At 45.4% G+C, this 4,533-nt stretch overlaps 1 pseudogene; it reads left to right on the forward strand.

Annotated features, from left to right (window-relative positions):
* Positions 1-582: 582 nt before the first annotated feature.
* LOC123073086 (uncharacterized) lies at positions 583-721 on the forward strand (annotated as a pseudogene).
* Positions 722-4,533: the final 3,812 nt, after the last annotated feature.

Below are 4,533 nucleotides of genomic sequence, written 5' to 3' on the forward strand. Positions count from 1 at the left end.
GGAGATCATCACGCCTCAACCAATCGACCCTTGATTTCTTACATGGTAACAGAGCCTTCTCTATATCACATCTAGATGTCTCTCGTTCCCTAAGGCGGTTCCCCAGGAGCTTCTTCCTCGATCAGCCAGCCCATGGCGACGCTTGGCGACACCTCCCGCGAGAAGCTCGGCCGCGACAACTTCCTCCTGTGGAAGGCGACGGTCCTGCCTCCGATCCGAGGCGCACAGCTCGATGGATACCTGGATGGCTCAATTCAAGCTCCGGCCAAGATCCTTGATGTCCAGAAGGCCGACAAATCAGGCACCGAGACGGTGCCAAATCCCGAGTACGCTCGCTGGATAGCCCAAGATCAGCAAGTTCTTGGATCGCTGTTGACCTCTCTTTCACGCGAAGTTCTAACTCAAGTCGTCTCCATGAAGACGTCCGCGCAGGTCTGGACAGCTCTTGAGGAGATGTACTCCTCTGTCTCTCAGTCACGAGTTATTCAACTTCGCGCCGGCACTCGGAAGAACGAGATGACCGCCACCGCATACTTCACGAAGATGCGGGGCATTGCGGACGAACTCACAGCAGCAGGGAAGAAGATAGAAGACGATGATCTCATCTCTCAGATCCTTGCTGGATTGGATGCAGAATATAATCCGTTTGTCTCGTCCATTGGTGCCAGAACCGATGCCTATTCCTTGAGCGAAATTTATGCTCAGTTTCTTGCGTTTGAAGCACGCTTGGAGTCACAAAATTCTGGGTTTGCAACAATATAACTCGTCAGTGAATCTTTCTGCACAAGGAGGACATGGCAAAGGAAATCGTGGAGGCAAAAACAGTAGTGGTGGCAACCGCGGTGGCTACGGCAACAACAATCGTGGAGGCTACAACAACTACGGCAATAATTACAACCACGGGAACAACTATAACCATGGGAACAATAGTTACTCCAACAATAATCGCCGCGGAGGACGACCAGGACCAGGAAGTGGAATGAATCTTCCTCGCGGTGAGAGGCCTACTTGCCAGATTTGTGGTAAGATTGGGCATCCAGCTCATAAGTGCTGGTATCGGTTTGACCCAAATTATGTCACCGAAGGGAGATATGGTGGAGCAGCCACTACTTCATATGGAGTTGATTCCAATTGGTACTTTGATACTGGAGCAACTGATCATATTACAGGGGAGCTCGACAAACTGACAACACATGCTCGCTACAACGGTCCTGAACAGGTTCATGTAGCTAATGGTGCAGGTATGGCTATTAGTCACATCGGTCATGCAACCATTAATTCTTTTGATCATACTCGAAATTTCCATCTTAATGACATACTTCATGTTCCCCAAGCCACCAAAAGTCTAGTTTCTGCTAGTCGTTTTGCTTTTGATAACAATACTATTGTGGAAGTTCACCCTCATGCTTTTTTCGTTAAGGACCCAACAACGAAGGAAGTTCTTCTGCACGGCCCATGTGAGCGTGGCCTTTATCCGTTGAAATCACCATGCTCGTCTCCTTCCTCCGGTATTCAAGTTTTTGGTGCTTCAAGGCCATCACTAACAAGGTGGCACGATCATCTTGGTCATCCGGCCTCTCCAATAGTCAAACAAGTCCTTAGGAAGTATAATTTACCATGTTCGGTTGAGTCCACTAGTGAATCCGTGTGTGATTCTTGCCAAAAGGCTAAAAGTCATCAGCTTCCGTATCCTAGGTCTTCGAGTATATCTAGTGCTCCTTTAGAGCTAGTCTTCTCTGATGTTTGGGGTCAAGCACCTGAGTCTGTTGGTCGAAATAAATATTATGTAAGCTTCATTGATGATTATAGTAAATTTAGTTGGATATACCTCTTACGGAACAAATCTGATGTGTTTCAATGTTTTCATGATTTTCAACATATAGTTGAGCGCCTATTTAACACAAAACTCATAGCTATGCAAACTGATTGGGGTGGAGAGTATCACAAACTCAACTCTTTTTTTCAGCGTATTGCCATTACTCATCATGTTTCATGTCCTCATGCACATCAACAAAACGGATCCGCCGAGAGAAAGCATCACCATATTGTTGAGGTTGGACTTGCATTGCTTGCTCATGCCTCTATGCCTCTTAAGTTCTGGGATGAAGCGTTTCTTTCCGCTGTATATCTTATTAATCGTGTTCATAGTCGAGTCATCAATATGCTTTCTCCACTTGAACGTCTCTTTGATGAAAAACCTGATTATTCTTCGCTTCGCGTTTTTGGTTGTGCATGTTGGCCAAATCTTAGACCATATAATACTCGAAAATTAGCTTTTCGCTCCATTCGGTGTGCTTTCCTAGGCTATAGTAACAAACACAAGGGATACAAGTGTCTTGATATTTCATCCGGTCGTATATATATCTCCGGTGATGTTGTTTTTGATGAATCTGTCCTTTTGCCCAACTTCATCCCAACGCCGGAGCCCGTCTTAGAGCCGAGATCCTCCTTTTGCCCCCCAACCTTCAGAATCCTACGAATAATAATCAAGGGGATGATGATTTGCATGATTATGTAACTAATCCTACTAATAAACCTGATGCTTGTGTTGACAGTACTCGGGAACAGGAAACACTGCAGCAGAATTTGGTGCATAATAGCTCCATTGGCAATGATTTTATGTGTATAGAGGATGGCATGGAGAGCGAGGCAGACTGCAGTGGATTGTGCGCGTCTACGGGACCTGCAGCATCGGGATCCTATCCATCGGGGTCGCCCACGTCCAGTCACCAGCCGTCGCATGATGCGTGTGGGACCTCCCTGCCAGGTGAAACACGCAGGGCCCCTTCTTTTTGCGCTGAACCAAGCACGCCCACGCGTGGGCATCGCGTGACTGGTGCTGTACCAGACTCACCCGCGTCCAGATCTCCTGGTACTGTCAAAATGGGTGCACATCCTGTATGTACACCCTCTACTGTTCACTCCTCGGGACTGCACACAAATGAGTCTTTCTCAGGTGAAGGTGACACTGAATCTTCTATGGCTTCTCCCGTTCAAGAAACTCAGTCAATACAGCAGCCGTCAATTGCAGATCGTGTCGTGACGCGTTCGCGTAATAATATTTTCAGACCAAAGGTTATCACAGATGGATGAGTTCACTGGTGCAACGTGTGCATGACAGGTGAACCAGATAATCTCGCCGAAGCTCTTGAGGAAAAAATTGGAAAGAAGCCATGGACGAGGAATATTCGGCATTGATGAAAAATAATACATGGCATCTTGTGCCTGCTAAGAAGGGTACAAATATTATAGATTGCAAGTGGGTCTATAAAATTAAACGGAAGTCTGATGGAGAGATTGACAGGTACAAAGCACGACTTGTTGCAAAGGGATTCAAGCAGAGATATGGGATTGATTATGAAGACACATTTAGTCCAGTTGTGAAAGCAGCAACAATTCGGTTAATTCTTGCCATAGCTGTGTCCAACAGTTGGAGTCTTCGCCAGCTAGATGTGAAGAACGCGTTCCTTCACGGTGTTCTAGAAGAGAATGTGTATATGAGGCAGCCTCCAGGGTATGAAGATCCAACCAAGAGGCAGTATGTATGTAAATTGGATAAAGCTTTATATGGGCTGAAACAAGCTCCTCGGGCATGGTTTTCTAAACTCAGCTCGAAGCTACTAAATCTGGGATTTTCCTCTTCACGGGTGGACATGTCGTTGTTCTTCTTTTAGCGAGGTGGAATTACAATGTATCTTCTTGTCTATGTGGATGACATCATAGTGGTGAGTTCATCTGATTCTGCGGTTGACGCATTGCTCAAAGATCTACAATGTGATTTTGCTCTCAAGGATTTGGGAAATCTTCACTATTTTCTTGGTATTGAGGTGAAGAGGAAAAATAATGGAATACTGCTGACACAAGATAAATATGCTAATGATCTTCTCAAATGAGTTGCGATGCAACATTGCAAGCCATTGGATACACCACTTTCAGTTTCAGAAAAACTATCAATTGAGGATGGTAATTGGCTGAGTGATGAGGATGGAACTAGATACAGGAGCATAGTAGGAGCATTGCAATACTTGACATTGACAAGACCAGATATTGCTTTTGCCGTGAATAAGGTTTGTCAGTTTCTTCATTCGCCCACTAGCATACACTGGACTGCAGTTAAGCGAATTTTGCGATACATCAAGGGTACACTTGGAGTAGGACTAAAAATTACAAAATCAAAGTCTACCCTTGTGAGTGCATTCTCAAATGTTGATTGGGCGGGTAGTCCTGATGATCGTAGATCCACAGGTGGTTTTGCTGTATATTTTGGCGACAATCTTGTTTCTTGGAGTGCTCGAAAGCAGGCAACAGTATCAAGGTCAAGCACTGAAGCAGAGTACAAATCCCTAGCTAATGCAACAGCTGAGATCATTTGGATCCAAACACTTCTCAAGGAGCTCGGAGTCAGTCAACCTAGAACAGCATGTCTATGGTGTGACAATCTTGGAGCAACGTATCTCTCGGTTAACCCAATATTTCATGCTCGGACCAAACACATTGAGGTTGATTATCACTTTGTCAGAGAGAGAGTTGCAG

Source organism: Triticum aestivum, chromosome 3B, assembly GCF_018294505.1.
Source record: "Triticum aestivum cultivar Chinese Spring chromosome 3B, IWGSC CS RefSeq v2.1, whole genome shotgun sequence".
Classification (NCBI taxonomy): domain Eukaryota; kingdom Viridiplantae; phylum Streptophyta; class Magnoliopsida; order Poales; family Poaceae; genus Triticum; species Triticum aestivum.